This window comes from Zootoca vivipara, chromosome 11 (assembly GCF_965207765.1).
Source record: "Zootoca vivipara chromosome 11, rZooViv2.hap1.1, whole genome shotgun sequence".
In the NCBI taxonomy this organism is placed as follows: domain Eukaryota; kingdom Metazoa; phylum Chordata; class Lepidosauria; order Squamata; family Lacertidae; genus Zootoca; species Zootoca vivipara.
In genome coordinates, this window is record NC_142594.1 from 53,154,016 (window position 1) to 53,172,836 (window position 18,821).

The following is an 18,821-nucleotide window of genomic DNA, read 5'->3' on the forward strand; positions in this document are numbered from 1 at the left end:
CCGCAGGAAACCCCTCAGCCGCCGCCCGCTGTTGTCTGAGAGAGTGGTGGGAGCGGTGGTGGCGGGAGCGGCTCCCAAGGGGCCTCCTCCACGTCATCGGTGCCCACCGCCCCACCACTCCACGGGGCACAGGCAGCAGCGTGGCAACCGCCTCATGCTCCTCGGGCCACTGGGCAGCAGCAAGAGCACTGGCAGTGGGCTGTAGTCAGGCAGCAAAGGAGGAGGCGGCGCCCCGGAGGTTCCAGCAGTCTGGCCAGCTGCGCTGCAGCCACCACATCGGCAGTGTCTTCTGTGAGCAGCAGCTCCCGGGGCTATGAGGTGGTCTGCAAGTTGGGCCCCGAGTTCTAAATTCTGGAAAGAGAGGGGGAAATCCCCCCTGGCACTTTCTATATCCTCTTCGGTCTTTATTCTGCCAGCAGGAGAAACACCAGTTAAGCTTCCCGCAAGACATCCAATGTGAATGGATAGCGTGCGTTACGGCTCTGCCTCTGGCTGTTAACAAAGGACTCAGCTACACAGCTGCAAATGAAACATTTTAAATGTGTTGTAAAGTGCAATATACAAATGTGACACTAGAATGGAGACCAGGCACCCCCAAACTGCGGCCCTCCAGATGTTTTGGCCTACAACTCCCATGATCCCTAGCTAACAGGACCAGTTGTCAGGGATGATGGGAATTGTAGTCCAAAACATCTGGAGGGCCGAAGTTTGGGGATGCCCGGTGGGGACAGTGAGCGATGCAAAATTCAATGTATTTTTCAAAAAAGCATTTTAGCAGCGTTTTTTATATGCGTGTGTAGATTCCACCAAACAATGTTTGGTCAGAGGGACTGGCCTGGTACGAACCAGTTATCACTCAGGGTGGAAAATGGGACTAATAATAGCTCAGCTTCTCTAAGTGTGACCGCCATAAAGACTTCCTTGTATAACGAATAATTATGCATTGTAAAAACCATGAGTCATGATCATTGACTGACTTCCTTCTATCTCTCCCCTCGATTTTTTATTACAGCATGACTTCATTGGCCTCGGTGCAGGGATGGAGGAAGGGGGGTGCGGCGGGTGCGGGCCGCCCTGGGTGTCACCACTATGGGGGGTGACAAAATGCCGGGAGGCACTCACTGCGGGGCCTGCAGCGCGCCCGAGCCATACAAGACGCAGTGGCATGGGCACACACAGGCTCCGCACTGCCCAAACGGTCTGCCCACTGCCTTCCCCCCCTAGCTGTAGGGTGGCTGAGTGGGAGGAGGCAGGCAGGCTCCGGATAACCCCGTGGTGCGCCCTGCCCCTATGGGCGGCTCACCCCACCTCTATGGGTGGCTTGCCCCGCCCCTGGGTGGCGCCCGAGCAGCTTCCTCCGCTAGTGCTACCATGGGCTAGTGCTACCATGTTGTTTTCAAAGACACTCTTGTTTTCATAAGCTGTGTTGATTCACAGGGTACATATGTGAGGCCTAGGAACACAGGATCAATCTTTTTATGCATTTATTCGTTACTAAAATGTGGATCCAGATATTTTATGCTCGGTGGATGGGAAAGTTTGTGCAGGGACCATTGTGATAAAAACGTAATAGGGTTGCCATACGTTCGGGTGGAAGTATGGGTGGAAGTAAGGCTATGTACAGCAGGGACGCAGGTGGCGCTGTGGGTTAAAGCACAGAGCCTAGGGCTTGCTGATCAGAAGGTCGGCGGTTCGAATCCCTGCGACGGAGTGAGCTCCCGTTGCTCGGTCCCAGCTCCTGCCAACCTAGCAGTTCGAAAGCACATCAAAGTGCAAGTAGATCAATAGGTTCCGCTACAGCAGGAAGGTAAACGGCGTTTCCGTGTGCTGCTCTGGTTCGCCAGAAGCTGCTTTATCATGCTGGCCACATGACCTGGAAGCTGTACTACACCGGCTCCCTCAGCCAGTAAAGCAAGATGAGCACCGCAACCCCAGAGTCGGTCACGACTGGACCTAATGGTCAGGGGTCCCTTTACCTTTACCTTTTTAAGGCTATGTACATATTAGCAACTTACAACACAGTGTAGTTTCCCCCCTTCCCATTTTAAGTCACATTTGCATGTTGCTGTACAAGCAGTAGATAAGGAGCATTAAAACAACTAAGGATCCTGCCGTAGCTCATTCAAGACTAACAAATTATGGGATACACTTCCGTAGGCCCAAGAACACAAATATACCGCTCTCTATCTTTTAGGCTTTTAAATACAGTACAGACTTTAAGAGAGATACAGGACTCGTTGGGGTTGGAGCCTGGGTTGTAACAAGACCACAAACCCTATTCGCTAAGCAGCCCCGTTAAACTGAGGGTGCTACCAGAGTGTTGCTATTCCAACACATGCCGGCAGATTCAGTAGTGCAGTTGAAGCGTATTTTATTGGGGGGGGGGGGTGTCTTGTGCAACAAACCCGCTCCCCTCCCCCAAAATAAGATCTTTTGCAATAAGAAGATGGTGGAGGTGTGGGATAACACTTGCTTTGATGCAATGCCACCCAAGTTCCCTGCGGACATATCAGGATGAATGCTCAACAAATCAGTCTGGGAAGCTTACTGAAGAGTACATAGGAATGCCCTGCAACTTTGGGAGTGGGGTGTGGGTGGACGGAAGCTCGATACGTTTAGGAAACTGCCTTAAGAACCGTGCATCGTGGCCTGAGCACTCAAAGGCAACAGACCTTTTCTTTGACTGAACGCCATAGTTGAGATCTCCTGTCTTCCTCACCATTACATGAGCTTCAAAGGCCGGCACATAATGCAAGGAATGTGTTCTACAGATAAGAGAGGAGGGCAGGCAGCTCAGGAAATGTCCACATCCTCCAACATTTCTCCGATGAAAACAGGGACGTCCTAAGGAAAAGCGGGACATTCTGGGATCAAATGATAAACCGGGACGGCTTCTGTAAATCTGGAAAATAGGGACACTTGGTGGGTCTGGAAAACTCATGTACGGTGAGGATTAAGGGAAAGTGGGTTTTGAGTTGGTGGAAAAGAAAGCAGAAGAACTAAAATGTGGTGGTTTGGTAGCATCATTTCGTTTTTATATCACATTCCCACCCACCCCATTTGGTCATCCCCTCCACACTTCCTCGGATTCTCTTCCAGCTCATGCCGTGAGACGAAAACAGGGAGAAATTGATAGGAATAAGCTACTCACAAAGGCATGGTAGGCTCCCTTGCCATCCAGATCTTCCCAGTTCAGTTTTTCCACAACCACCGTTTCTTCAAGAAGGCAGGGGGGAATATGCATCCCCATCAGAAAAAATGTCTCGTGAAACTAACGCCCCACCAGCTTGAGAAGGAGACTTTTCAGCGAACTTTTAAACACATCCTGCCGGACTCCGCCTTTCTGACAACGAAGCTTCCACCCCTACCCCCACCCCCTAAAAATCTCAACAACCCCAGGGGCTTCGGCTAAGAGCAAAAGCCACGTTTTCCTTCGCAGGAGGAAAAGGAGAAGCATCCGAACAAAAGTTTCATCGGAGTGGACGGGAAGGTATTCCAGTGTTTGCTCTCACTGGGTCCGTCCAATGCGTCCTGTGCTGGAAAAAAGCTGGCTGAGCAGGGATTTTATAAAAGGGGGAAAGGAAAGGGGGGGAAGACCCCACTCTGAAGCTCTCCTTAAAATACTTCTGGTTTAACGTTGCTGTGTTTTGCTTTCCCCTTATTGGGCGAAAGTTAAGAGCGCCAGTCTAGGGCATCAGTAACGGATTTGGAGGACGGAAAGCGTGACTAATGAGAAACATCTGGGAAACACATGGACAGGGAACTGGAGGAGAGTCTCTGGGAGGAAAGAGAGACTAGACTCCTCAAGGAAGGAGCAGGAAAACCATTTCTCGGCTTAAACACTCAGAAGCTATTGGCAACTTCCGGGGCAGGGGAGGAGGAGGCCCATATGAAAACACTGCGTGAAATAATAATAATAAATAATAATAATTTATTATTTATACCCCGCCCATCTGGCTGGGTTTCCCCAGCCACTCTGGGCGGCTTCCAACAGAAAAATGAAATAAAATAACCTATTAAACATTAAAAGCCTCCCTAAACAGGGCTGCCTTCAGATGTCTTCTAAAAATCTGGTAGCTGTTTTTCTCTTTGACATCTGATGGGAGGGCGTTCCACAGGGTGGGCGCCACCACCGAGAAGGCCCTCCGCCTGGTTCCCTGCAACTTGGCTTCTTGCAACGAGGGAACCGCCAGAAGGCCCTCGGTGCTGGACCTCAGTGTCCGGGCAGAACGATGGAGGTGGAGACGCTCCTTCAGGTATACTGGACCTTGAAGAAGGTGGCTTCAACCTGAAGCCCAGAAAGCCAGTTCATAAAGTAAGAATTTGTGATGCCTCAAATTATGCATGGGTTCCCCCCCCCCCCAATATCCACATTTCTGCAACTGGAGGAAGGCTTTTTGAAATATACTAAGAGTCGAGTAAGTGATTTCATGCTCTTCATTTCAGCTCATAGGAACAGAGATTGATTCCCCCCCCCAAAAAAAACCTCAGGCTTTATATACATTATTTACACCAGGCATCCCCAAACTGTGGCCCTCCAGATGTTTTGGCCCACAACTCCCATGATCCATAGCTAACAGGACCAGTAGTTGGGGAAGATGGGAATTGCAGTCCAAAACATCTGGAGGACCGAAGTTTGGGGATGCCTGATTTACACAGTGGGTCCCGTGTGATTGGCTGACTCTGCTTCCCTCCTGGAGCCTGATTGGTCTGCTCCTGCAGGCCAATCAGGTTGTTGCATTCTAGGATCCTACCTGTCTTTTGTTCTAGGATCCAAGCTCAGTAAATAACACTTTTTTGGGAGGAAGGGGCTTACCCACTTTGCTTACCCAGTCTGCAAATAAATTAAAAGTATCAATTGGCAATGTGCTGCATTCACACCAGTCTGTGCAATGAGCGGGAAAATAATTCAATACTTTGCCCTGTGTTCGGGGATAATGTTTGAGATTTCCAAAACCTTAAACCTAGAGAAAAGGGGTGTGTGTGTGTGTGTGTGTGTCAAACTCTTGGTTGGAGCCTTCTTCAACCCCAGATGTTAATTAGACTATTAACTCCCATCATCCTCTGGCCAGAACTGATAGGGGTTGGAGTCCAACATCTGGAAGTCACCATGTTATAGGGTCTCAGACAGAGGTCTTTGCCATAATTTGATTCCTGACCCGTTTGCTAGGGATGAAACCTGAGACCTATGTACACAAGCTCATATGCTCTACCAGTCCATTACAATCCCTCCCTCTTGAGATGCTAACAGCCCAGCACATACATGCGAAAAGGATCTAGGAGTCTTGGTAGACCACAAACTTGACATGAGTCAGCAGTGTGATGCAGCAGCTAAAAAAGCCAATGCAATTCTGGGCTGCATCAATAGGAGTATAGCATCCAGATCTAGGGAAGTAATAGTACCACTGTATTCCGCTCTGGTCAGACCTCACCTGGAGTACTGTGTCCAGTTCTGGGCACCACAGTTCAAGAAGGATACTGACAAGCTTGAACGTGTCCAGAAGAGGGCAACCAAAATGGTCAAAGGCCTGGAAACGATGCCTTATGAGGAACGATTTAGGGAGCTGGGTATGTTTAGCCTGGAGAAGAGAAGGTTAAGGGGTGATATGGTAGCCATGTTCAAATATATGAAAGGATGTCATATGGAGGAGGGAGAAAGATTGTTTTCTGCTGCTCCAGAGAAGCGGACACGGAGCAATGGATTCAAACTACAAGAAAGAAGATTCCACCTAAACATTAGGAAGAACTTCCTGACAGTAAGAGCTGTTTGGCAGTGGAATTTGCTACCGAGGAGTGTGGTGGAGTCTCCTTCTTTGGAGGTCTTTAAGCAGAGGCTTGACAGGCATATGTCAAGAATGCTTTGATGGTGTTTCCTGCTTGGCAGGGGGTTGGACTGGATGGCCCTTATGGTCTCTTCCAACTCTATGATTCTATGATTCTATCTACTCAGAAGTAAACCCAGCAGAGTTCAATGGGGTTTACTCCCTGATAAGTGCGCAAGGCAGCAGCAGCCCAAAAACAATTTGCAGGCATTTATTATTTGTATTTCTAAGGCACCTCATTAAATAAGTTATCTAGGCACTGCACAATAAAATGCAGCAATAAAACCAAGAGGCAATAAAAACCCGCAATGAACTTTTAAAACTCCAGCCAACATAAAAAACAAATGCAAAATAAAAAGCATATTTTTAAAAAGCACAGCAGTGAAAACCTACTGTCAAACACAAGAGCTAAAACCCAGCAAACAGAAGCTAGCTCCCCCACCCACCAAATATCTTAAAAGCTCTGGTAAAGCAGAAGAATTGGAACCAGGAAGCTGCCTTATACTGAGTCAGAACCATTGGTCCAGCTAGCTCAGTATTGTCTGCACTGGCTGGCAGCAGCTCTCCAGAGTTTCAGGAGGGGGATTTCCCAGCCCGGCCGGGCAATGCTGGGGATTGGGACCTTCTGCATGCAAAGCGGGTGCTCTCCCACTCAGCTTCCCTAAGAATCTTAGGCTTGTGCTAAAATGACCACCATGTGGGCACCAAGTGAGCTTTCCTGGGGAAATTCTATAGCCGGGGGGCCACCACTGAAAAGGCCCTTACGCTGTCATTTTCTGAACTTCAGATCAAAGGGCACACTGAGAATAGGCTTTTTGGACAATGCTAAGGTAAGAGTAGGGGCATATGGGAGAAGGAGATATGTACCAAGGGCAGATGAATTGCAAGCCAGACAAAAAATGTTAACAATAAAATGGGCGTACTATGGTTTAGAAAGGCAGGGAGGACCTGGAAGTTGCCCATTAGCTGTTAGCACCTGAATAGCAGACTGAGCAGGCAAACCAATCACCTAGTCGCAGCATCCCTACTATACTACCAGCTCCATCTGGTACACCGGCTGAGACTCTACCTGCCTGTGCACAGTCTTGCCATAATGGTGCAAGCTCTGGTTATCTCCCACTTGGACTACTGCAATGCACTCTCTGTGGGGCTGCCTTAGAAGGTGGCTCAGAATCTACAACTAATCCAGAATGCAGCAGCTAGACCAGGCATCCCCAAACTGCCACCCTCCAGATGTTTTGGCCTACAACTCCCATGTTCCTTAGTTAACAGGACCAGTGGTTGGGGAAGATGGGAATTGTAGTCCAAAACAACTGGAGGGCCGAAGTTTGGGGATGCCTGAGCTAGACTAATGACTGGGAGCAACCGCTGGGATCATATAACACTGGTCCTAAAAGATCTACATTGACTCCCAGTACGTTTCCAAGCACAATTCAAAGTGTTGGTGCTGACGTTTCAAGCCGTCAACGGCCTCGGCCCAGTATACCTGAAGGAGCGTCTCCACCTCCATCGTTCTGCCCAAACACTGAGGTCCAGCTCCGAGGGCCTTCTGGCAGTTCCCTTACTGTGAGATAAGAAGCTACAGGGAACCAGGCAGAGGGCCTTTTCGGTAGTAGCATCCACCCTGTGGAACGCCCTCCCACCAGATGTCAAGGAAACAAACAACTACCTGACTTTTAGAAGACATCTGAAGGCAGCCCTGTTTAGGAACCCAGTCAAGGTGGGTGGGGTACGAATAAATGATGATGATGATATGAATTGCATTTCTTCCTAAGTTATGGCAATTGTTTCTAAATCCTCTCTCTCTATACAGTCATACCTCGGTTTAAGTACGCTTTGGTTTGAGTACTTTCAGTTTAAGTGCTCCGCGGACCCGTCTGGAATGGATTAATCCACTTTCCATTACTTTCAATGGGAAAGTTCACTTCAGGTTAAGTATGCTTCAGATTAAGTACGGACTTCAGGAACCAATTGTGTACTTAAACTGAGGTACCACTCTGTGTGTGTGTGTGTGTGTGTGTGTGTGTGTGTGTGTGTGTGTGGTTCTGTGTGTGTGTGTATTGTTGTTTAGCTGCGAATGCCCCCTGCCTGACACCCAGAGGTTGTTGTTGTTTAGTTGTTTAGTCGTGTCCGACTCTTCATGACCCCCTGGACCATAGCATGCCAGGCACTCCTGTCTTCCACTGCCTCCCGCAGTTTGGTCAGACTCATGTTGGTAGCTTCGATAACACTGTCCAACCATCTCCCCCTCTGTCGTCCCCTTCTCCTAGTGCCCTCCATCTTTCCCAACATCAGGGTCTTTTCCAGGGAGTCTTCTCTTCTCATGAGGTGGCCAAAGTATTGGAGCCTCAGCTTCACGATCTGTCCTTCCAGTGAGCACTCAGGGCTGATTACCTTCAGAATGAATAGGTTTGATCTTCTTGCAGTCCATGGGACTCTCTAGAGTCTCCTCCAGCACCATAATTCAAAAGCATCAATTCTTCGGCGATCAGCCTTCTTTATGGTCCAGCTCTCACTTCCATACATCACTACAGTGGAACCTCGGTTTATGAACACCTCAGTTTACGAATTTTCGGTTTACGAACGCCACAGACCCATCTGGAACGGATTAATTCACTTTACATTACTTTCAATAGGAAAGTTCGCTTCAGTTTATGAACAGACTTCCGGAACCAATTACACCCATGCTTCGGGTTAAGTACGCTTCAGGTTAGGTACTCCGCCAACCCGTCTGGAACGGATTAATCCACTTTCCATTACTTTCAATGGGAAAGTTCGCTTCAGTTTATGAACGCTTCAGTTTAAGTACTCCGTGGACTGTCTGGAACAGATTAATCCACTTTCCATTACTTTCAATGGGAAAGTTCGCTTCAGTTTATGAACGCTTCAGTTTATGAACAGACTTCCGGAACCAATTGTGTTCATAAACCGAGGTACCACTGTACAGGGAAAACCATAGCTTTAACTATACAGACTTTTGTCGGCAAGGTGATGTCTCTGCTTTTTAAGATGCTGTCTAGGTTTGTCATTGCTTTTCTCCCAAGAAGCATCTCTTGTCCTTTCTTTTTTGTGGGGGCAAAAGCGGCCACTGTAAAATTGCATGCATATGTATCATGTATCTTAAGAAAGAACTGGGCTCTGGTGCTGGTCTGTTTATCAGCAGCAAGAGAGATCTGGACATTTTCTCCGAAACCTAGAATGAGGGACTAACTCCAGAGTCTACCAGAACCTCCAGGAAGTTTTGCCACCTTGGGATTTCAAGAGGAACGGAAGTTTCATCCCAGGGAACAATGCAAGCGAGAAACAGGATTGGTGCAAGTTTAGAAACAAGAAAAGAAATGCAGAGAAGGGAGGAAGCCTCAAGGACTGAGAATAACTTTTTTTAAAAAAAAAAGAAAAGAATAGAGACAAGAATGTTTATGTGGGGAAAGACAACGGCAGGATGTCATGCTAGACAGCTAGGAAGGGAGTAAAGGCAGATTTTATTGTTTCAACCAAGGGTTGTGGTGGTGTTAGATAGGAAGATAAGAAGCCTCTGGGGGAGACCATCTGCCCTGCAGTACTGATAAAGAGATGTACAGTTTGGGGTGGGTGAGAATTTAATTTGCAAACCTGCCTAATTTGCAATAGAGAACCAGAATACAGCTATCCAATGAGTTTTGCAAGGGAATTCTCCAGCCAAGTACAAAAATGCATATACTGGGGTAAAGTTTGCATTTAAAAAAATGCACGTATTTGTGAAAATAACATACAAAAACGCATGATTTGGGGGGGGGGGGTTCGCTTGCTTTGCAGAAATGTGAACATGAGACAAAATTTGCATTAAAAATGTGTAACATGGGAAATTCACACTGCAATGCCAATTAATTTTCTGATTTCCTGGAAAAGTAGCTCTGTATCTGCCAGCTGGAGACTTGCTCCAGCTGATGAATTGTAGTTTGCGGCTGCAGCCCTTTATCAAGGCCATCATTGTCGCTGCGGAGTCCCAAAATGGTTTTTAAACAAGATATTTTTCAGACATAAACATGTGCTTAGGAGATGGGCATCCTCCTCCTTAAATAACTTCCTGTGTTTCCTGAACTCACCTCTTCCTGGCGGCCGCTGTCTTGGAGGGGGGGGGGACATTTCCCTCTCAAACACAAAGCTGCTGTGGATTTGAGGCAGACACAGGAAGATGAAAAAGGAATGGAAATACCACTGATAGGGCATGCTGTGTTGCCCATAAGGTCTGAGGGACAGCACTGAGGGACAGTGCTGGAAAAGTTTGCTGACCCCTGGTCGAGACCCATTAGACATCATTCAAAACTTTACTTGCAGAACTTTCTTCACAACAGAGCAAAAACATCAAAGATACATCCAAATAATTCCATAAGACATCTTGTGCTGTCCGGCATAGGCTCAGCATCTTAGAAAATGTGAAATACTCTGAACAGACCTATAAGCAAAGGTCTTTCTCTCTTTAGAAGAAGAAGAGGAGTTTGGATTTGATATCCCGCTTTATCACTACCCGAAGGAGTCTCAAAGCGGCTAACAATCTCCTTTCCCTTCCTCCCCCAGAACAAACACTCTGTGAGGTGGGTGGGGCTGAGAGACTTCAGAGAAGTGTGACTAGCCCAAGGTCACCCAGCAGCTGCATGTGGCGGAGCGGAGACGCGAACCTGGTTCCCCAGATTACGAGTCTACTGCTCTTAACCACTACACCACACTGGCTCTCAGCCCCCATTTACAGCCCCCATTAGCCTGAAGCTATGCGCTCCCTGAGTGAGCTCCTTTAGACATCCTTACTTCCACAGAGCTTGGGAACAATGACTAAAGGCATCCTTTCAAAATGGGGATTTGCAACCAAATACCTTTGTGACCTGATCTAAGGTTAAACACTCACGTGTTAGCTAGCAGAATACGGCAGCAGTTAATTATCAACCTATCTAGGAGTTCAGAGACCATTTAGTATACTCCAGCGGGATTTCCAGTGTCAAACCTTTCAGCGATGCACAGAGGCATTTTCCATTCCGGTGTCAATCAAACGATTATACTTAACAATTACCAGCTGTCAAAAGAGCCTGCCTTTTGGATTTCTGCCTGAGACCCCACGCTGGGCTTGCATCCTTCTAATCAGAAGGCATACTGAGCAGTGATTCATACAGAGAAGCAGCAAATAAGTTCCATTAGAGTAAACCTGCTCTGGCATAAGCTTGAAGTCTATGTCCGGTTTTAATTCAGAATAAAAAGGGTTCCTCTGCTGTCAAAAGTTTTGGAAGCGCTTATCCAAATGTCTAGGTCAGGCATCCCCAAACTTCGGCCCTCCAGATGTTATGGACTACAATTCCCATCTTCCCTGACCACTGGTCCTGTTAGCTAGGGATCATGGGAGTTGTAGGCCAAAACATCTGGAGGGCCGCAGTTTGGGGATGCCTGGTCTAGGAATTCTTTGGAAAGCTTCTGCCAAGGCGCAGACAATGGAAACACATAAATCCCACCCACCCCACCAGCCCTGAACAAAGGTTTGTTACACTAACTGGATATGGACCACAAAAACAAAGCCTATCTGGTACAGTGTTTGTGTATGGAGCAACAAAAAATAGCAGGGAAGTCATAAACACTGGCCAAATATTTGGTCTGGCAGGCAGCTAACCATGTATTTCAGGGAGAAGCTCGGAAGCTCAGATAAACACTAATTAGATACGGAAGGTTAAGCTGTCAGCGAGAGTTTAACAAGAGAAACCTACACCCAGCGGGACAACAGCTCTGAGAATAGAAAACAGGGTCAGATTCTCTCTAGGATATCAGATCCACCCCTTCTTCAGTATCAGCAGTGTGCAAGTTCACCTCTCTCCAACACCAGCTGGATTCCTCATTTTGCACGACTGACGTCTGGCTACAAATCAATGCAAATTCATTGCACATAAAAAGCTAGGCAAAAGTTCCGACAAGTAGAAAAAATGACAGACTGAGCAGTTCCTGCCAGCATAGTAGCCTATTTTAAGGCTTAATATGTTGTGAGGTTTCTTTGAAGCTCCTTTGCTGATTAATCTCTCCTTCTTGCTTCAATTCCTTGCCTCCTCTGCCCTTTAATCTTATTTCCAGTTCATTTTTCTCAGCTTGTTGTCTACTAATAGACCCTTCCTTTAGACCAGGCACCCCCAAACTTCGGCCCTCCAGATGTTTTGGACTACAATTCCCATCTTCCCCAACCACTGGTCCTGTTAGCTTGGGATTGTGGGAGTTGTAGGCCAAAACATCTGGAGGGCCGCAGTTTGGGGGTGCCTGCTTTAGACACTTTGCACATCTCAGCCCCACATTCTAAACAATCTCCCATGTGAGATTTTCATCCCAGTCAAACTGACAACTTTCCCTTTCCTCGCAGAACTTGGACTTCAAACTGCTGGGTTCCTGGAGAAACTGAGCATTCCATCCCACAATGTCAGCTCAGCCAATCAGTGTCCAGGGCTTCGCTGCCACAAGCACAACACAGAACAGACTAAGCTTTTTGGGAGCAGCAATGTAGTAGAACCTTCCCTTGGAAACAATGCAAGGCAAAAGGAAATAATGTTTTGGGGATTAAAAAAGAACTACACATGCACAAATGAAGTTCACAAGGGGTTGGATAGTAAGGAGAAGTCAGAAGAAAAGCAAGCCTGGATATGAACGGGGCTCAATTTAACAATGCAAGGAAGGAATGCAAGTATGTATAATACAGAAGTGGTGACATCTTCTTAAGACCTATGCCATTGGTAGTCAAGCTGAAGATCAGGACCATGGCTAGGTACAAGATTTGGGACACAGGTTCATATCCACAAATTTGCCCGTTTTTGCCTATGCTAATTTATATGTGCAGATGCATATCTACATGCCACAAAAAACAAGGCAACAAATGTCCCATCTAAGTCATATATTTCCACACACCCCAATCAGGATTCGTCTAGCTCAACTGTTTATTCACCATTCATCCTGACTTGCTTTCACAAAGCTTACATGGAGGTTAGACTATGTTTGGTTTTAGTTGAGTATTCATTCCGATTCGTTTGTGGGAATGTTTTACAGCCTCTCTCATGGGTGTAGCCAGGATTTATGTTGGGGGGGGGGCACAGAACTGAGCTATCTGCAATGTGATTTGGTCAGTTAAGTGTATATATATATATATATATATATATATATATATATATATATATATACACTTGATTTAGGGCGGACAGCACATGGCCTTTCTCTCTCCCTCCACCCCTCCATTCTACATCAAAGTTAAAATGCCATTCTGTGTCCAGAGGAGGGTGACAAAGATGGCAAGGGTCCTTCTGCCCAAGTCCAATGAGGGAAATGTTGAAGGACTTGGGTATATTTAGAGTGAAGAAGGGACACTAAGAGGTTCTCTGGTTGTTCCCTCTGAAGATGGCTTTCACAAAAAAGGTGGAGCAAATCAGTTCTCCCTTTGCTCCAAGACCCAAACTGATGGGTTCAAATGATAAGAAAGGGGGTGGACTTTGAGTAAATATTATTAGGCCAGTATTAGCCTATGCTGATGACAACGTAGTGTGTGCACGCTCAGAGGATGACCTCCAAACCATCCTAAATATATTCGCAGAAGCTTACAAAAAGCTTGGCCTGTCGCTCAACATCCAAAAAACCAAAGTGCTGCACCAATAAGTACAAAATAACCCCTCTGCAGCGCCACAAATCCAACTCAATGGTGTAACATTGAAAAATGTCGATCACTTCTCCTACCTAGGCAGTTATCTTTCCACAAGGGTCAACACTGATGCCGAAATCCAGCATCGCCTGAGCTCTACGAGTGCGGTTTTCTCCCGATTGAAGTGCAGAGTGTTTGAGGACAGGAACATTCACAGGGAAACCAAAATGCTTGTTTACAAAGCTATTGTACTACCAACCTTACTACCGGTATATGCTTGTGAAACATGGACCACTTATAAACGCCATCTCCAACTCCTTGAAAGATTCCATCAACGGTGTCTCCGAAAAATGTTACACATCACTTGGGAAGACAGGCGAACTAATATCAGTGTACTGGATGTAGCAAAGTTCACCAGTGTTGAAGCAATGATTCTTCAACATCAACTTCGTTGGACTGGTCATGTTGTGCGGATGCCTGATGATTGTCTTCCAAAGCAACTACTCTATTCCGAACTTAAAAATGGAAAGCGTAATGCTGGTGGTCAACAAAAGAGGTTTAAAGACTGTCTCAAGGCAAATCTTTAAAAATGTAGTATAAACACTGACAACTGGGAAACACTGGCCTGCGAGCGCTCCAGTTGGAGAACAGCCTTTAGCAAAGGTGTCATGGGCTTTGAAGAAACTCGATCTCAGGACGCAAGGGAGAAACGTGCTAAGAGGAAGGCACGCTTGGCAAATCCACACCGTGATCAACTCCTGCCCGGGAACCAATGTCCCCACTGTGGGAAGGACATGTGGATCCAGAATTGGCCTCCACAGTCACTTACGGACTCATTGTTAAAACCGTGTTTATGGAAGACAATCTTACTTTGCCACGAGTGATCGCCGAAGAAGAAGCAGAAGCAGAGAGACTGGACATGAGGTCCCTGCCAGCTCTTTGATCCTCCTCTCTCACATGGCTGCCGTACACCCCAACTCCACCCCTTGAGTTTCAGGGTCTTAAGTAAGACCCCCCCTCCTGCCAGCTCATATGACTCCATGTTTTGCACTCTGCTATCAAACTCAAGTACAAAGAAATCTTTTATGAAGCTGACCTTGGCTCTCTGTGATTTATTTGCGGCTAGGTTTTTTCCTTTCTCTGAGCAATCTGGGCTCCTTCCCAAGACAAGGACAAAATGCTCCAGCTTGTTTTTCCCCAAACATTTGCCCCAAGGAAAAAAAGCCCCTGCCACACTTGGAGCCGTTGCCCAGCAAAGCTGCTCACTGGCAGAGCTCACGCACAAGTTGTCACGGGAAAGACAGGCACTGCCCTTACACAACCGGCCTCTACTATTTTTGAGCTGCTTTTGAGCGGCAACTCCGGGGGGAGAAGAGCGAGGGCTGCGTCTCTCAAAGCTGGCCAGCGGAGTTGGAAAAGGAACGATCTTCTCCGTTCGTTCCACAGGCAGAGGCTTCTTAAGGCATTTGGTGGAACGAACATCGACTACATCAGATGGAGGACTTTCAGTTTCCTGGGGCAGAGAAGAGAGTTGGGTCTATCTGCTGTAATGCTTAACAGCATTTTCAGTTGCAGCCCTGGAAGGAAATAGTTAATTACAGCGATGGAAGAAATTATCAGCAGCATGTCTGGAATTGGGTGTAGGGCAGGCTTCCTCAACCTCAGCCCTCCAGATGTTTAGAGCAGGCATCCCCAAACTTCGGCCCTCCAGATGTTGTTCTGGACTACAATTCTCATCTTCCCCGACCACTGGTCCTGTTAGCTAGGGATCATGGGAGTTGTAGGCAAAAACATCTGGAGGGCCACAGTTTGGGGATGCCTGGTTTAGAGACTACAGTTCCCATCATCCCTGACCACTGGTCCTGCTAGCTAGGGATCATGGGAGTTGTAGGCCAAAAGCATCTGGAGGGCCGAGGTTGAGGAAGCCTGATGTAGGGGCACAGATTCTCACATGCTGAGAATCTCATCTTTTCTCGTTTTCCTCTCTGTTTTCTTTAAATAAATAAAAAAAATGCTGATATAAACACATAAAAAATACAGTAAAAGGAATAAGTGTAACCAATTGAAATGTTTGCAGAGATAGGGACAAAAATGAAGATATAAGAGGGAGGAAAACCTCAATCCTTGCTGGGGTCTCCAGGTGGGGTGGTAATAATAATAATAATAATAATAATAATAATAATAATAATAATAATAATAATAATAATTTATTTATACCCCGCCCATCTAGCCAGGTTTCCCCAGCCACTCTGGGCGGCTTCCAGAAGGATATTAAAATACAATAATCTATTAAACATTAAAAGCTTCCCTAAACAGGGCTGCCTAAGCAGGGTTGGGAAAGGCTCACAGCCACAAACCCTGGAGAGGGAGCTGCTGCCAGTCAGTGTAGACAACACTGAGCTAGACCAGTGGTCTGACTTAGGCTGCATATGCATTACTGGCTTAAGATGCAGCTGGTTGTTATTCTTCCCAATTTGGTTTGAATCTGGTTTGGGGGACAGTGCCTCAAAATGCAGTTATTTCCTAAGAAACGATGGGATAACTACAGGAGGGGGCATGCTTCTCAAACCAGCAGTGGAAGCATGCAAAAAGCCTCCAACGTTTCTCCAATGAAAATAGAGGCGTCCCCTCCTACATTTCTCCGGGGACACCCTACCATACCCTCCCAACATTTCTCTGGTGAAAATCGGGGTGTCCTAAGGAAATCAGCATTCCAGCACTGTCCCTGGAAAACAAGGACACTTGGAGGGTCTAGAGCATGTACGAAGTGCAAGTATTAAACAATATGTAAAGCACATTCCTTTCCAGCACATCAGCACATTTCAAAGCACAGTGAGAGAGGAAAACAGGACACGAAGGAAGATGCTGAGTGCATTGATGGCGGCTGCCTTGGCACGCTCTTTAAAAGCTCCCCTCTCCTTTCTGTCTCTTCTCTCTCCAAAAACAGCAGAGCTGGGATAAAAATGTTGGTGGCCTTCTGGTAAGAGGCGATGTCAATTAATTAGCTGCTTTGCTTTTTAGCTTCCCTTTCCTGAGATTATAGGGCTCATTGAGGAGATGTTGGTGCCATTGGGGAGCTGTTGGAACAAGGGCGGACTCTAGCTTTCCCTCTGAAGGCTCCTGAAACCTTCATAACAGGAAGCAATCATGTTTCCCCTATTTTCATTTGACCATATCCCCCTCTTTTCCCTTTCCTTTTTCAAATGAAGTAGAGCCAGAGACCATATAAATGGAATCCCTTTTTAAATGGAAGGAAACGGGATCCCCCTCCCCACATTGTAGTCCTTGCCAAAGTCCACCCAGAGCTGCTCCATCTCCCATATTCACATGCAAAAAGGGCTCCGCTTGGAGTTCAAAGGCGAGAAAGGCTTTATAATAGCGAGAAAAGGAGGGGAAAGGAAAGACAATGGGACTGGGGAAAAGGGAGGGGGGCTGGCCCTGTTCAGAGCTGCCTGCAATGAGAGGGGGGGTGTCTTTTTTCGGCACCTGTGCAAATGGGGGGGGTGGCGGCCAAGGGTCATGGCTGCTGGACTAGGGCTCTGGGCAGCCAGCGAGAAAAGGAAGCAGAGGCGTAAAGAGAACAAAGCAATGGAAAGATCTGTGCGGCAAGAGCGCCGGCGGGAAAGGGAAGCCAGCCCCTTTCGGAAGGTAGCTTTTGCAACAACAACAAAAAAGGAAGGATGCCCTCTCTGGTCCCTGGCCTTTGCAAGCCTGCCCACTTTGCTTGGTGGGAAAGGAGCTTGGCCAGGTGTCCTCCGTGCATTCCTGAGCCCACATTTGTTCACATTGAAATTTCTTTTCTTTTTTGCCCATAGGAACACATTAATTAAATTTCAATGCATTCCTATGGGAAACTGCGATTCGCAAGACGAATTTTTCGCAAAACGAATTTGTCTTGCGAGTCACCATCAGATCGCAAGATGCATTTGTCTTGGGAAAAAGTCGTCTTGCAGGGCATTCGTCTTGCGAGGTACCACTGTACTAGCATTGCGGCTTACTGAGAGAATGGTGGGGAGGGCAAGTCTGGTGAGGAGGTCAGTGTTTGCCCTAGATGGGTTCTGCTGGTGCAGTTGCACTGTGTCAACCTCCTTGCTACCTTGCCCCTCCTGCCGGCGTAGCGGCTCCACCCAGTGGAAGTCCAGTGGAAGTCCAGTGTGGAACAGTACATGTTCTGCATGCAAGAAGCCCTGTTCAACGCCTGCAAATTGCACAAGCCCTGACTACCAGCTGATTGTCAGGGCTTGCCTAGCTCCATGCAAGCACTTTGTAAGCCCCGATGATCAGCTGGGCAAATAAAGGGTCACCTGGAGTCAGCAGAGCGTATCTTTTCTGGCTCATGAGCTGCATTTATTTACCCTTGGTCAAACCTTCAGAGGCCACATGGCAGGGAAGGGTGACGTTAACACACCTTTAGACACAGGAGAGTCATTGTGGCAAAGTGGTTAGAGTGCTGGACTAGGACCTGGGAGATCAGGGTTCAAATCCCCACTCACCGAGCGACCTTGGGGAGCAGTCAGTAATTTTAATCTTCGCCTACCTCACCGGGTTGTTATGAGGAAGAAATGGAGCTGGAGGAGAAAAGCTCCTTAGGGCAGGCATAGGCAACCTTGGCTCTCCAGATGTTTTGGAACTTCAACTCCCATGATCCCTAACTAACAGGACCAGTTGTCAGGGATCATGGGAGTTGTAGTTCCAAAACATCTGGAGAGCCAAGGTTGTCTATGCCTGGCTTAGGAGAAAAGGTAGGATATGAATGTAGTAATTAAACACACACACACACACACACACACACACACACACACACACACAACCCTCTGCTCACCTGATCTTTGCAGAGCACTTGAGGAGGGAGGATTACTGCCAAATGGATCGATCTGATTACCGGAGAGCAGGGCCGGTGCTAGGGTTTTTTGCACCCTAGGCGAGATCACCTTCTGGCGCGCGCCCCCGGGCGTCTGCCTCCTCCCTGCGGGCCTGGCCCAGCCTTCACCCCCTTCCCTTCCCAGCGCCCCTCCCGCTTACCTGCGACGTTGATGGTTGGGTTGCTCACCCTCGGGCTTCAGCCCCAGGAGCAACAGCAGCTACTCCCGCCTGCCCGAGAAGTAGAGCGCGGTGGTGGCGCCTGGAGCCGAAGACCCGGCTCCAGCGTGCATGCGCCGCGGGAAGGGGCTGCTCTCGCCACACCTGTCCTCCAAACGCTGCTGCCCTCAGCGCTCTGGGCACGCCTGGGCTGCACCGGCGCCTGCCCTGGACGTGGGTAGGTGGCGTCGGGGTGCAGCGGCCATGCGGCAGAGTGAGTCCTGCGAAGCCATCAGCGCTCCCCGTCATGCCAGTGTCCCCTCCATTTTGGCGCCCTAGGCAACTGCCTAGTTTGC

At 47.8% G+C, this 18,821-nt stretch overlaps 1 protein-coding gene across 4 annotated transcripts in view; it reads right to left on the reverse strand.

Annotated features, from left to right (window-relative positions):
- Positions 1-18,821, reverse strand: part of GJC2 (gap junction protein gamma 2) — an 80,501-nt gene that overhangs the window by 7,367 nt on the left and 54,313 nt on the right. The window contains exon 1 of one of the 4 annotated variants that reach the window (XM_035129266.3): positions 3,152-3,850. The exons of the other annotated variants lie outside the window; for them this stretch is intronic. The gene's annotated coding sequence lies outside the window, so the exon portion shown is untranslated. Of the gene's footprint in view, positions 1-3,151; positions 3,851-18,821 lie in introns of those variants that run through there. 4 annotated transcript variants of the gene reach the window in all.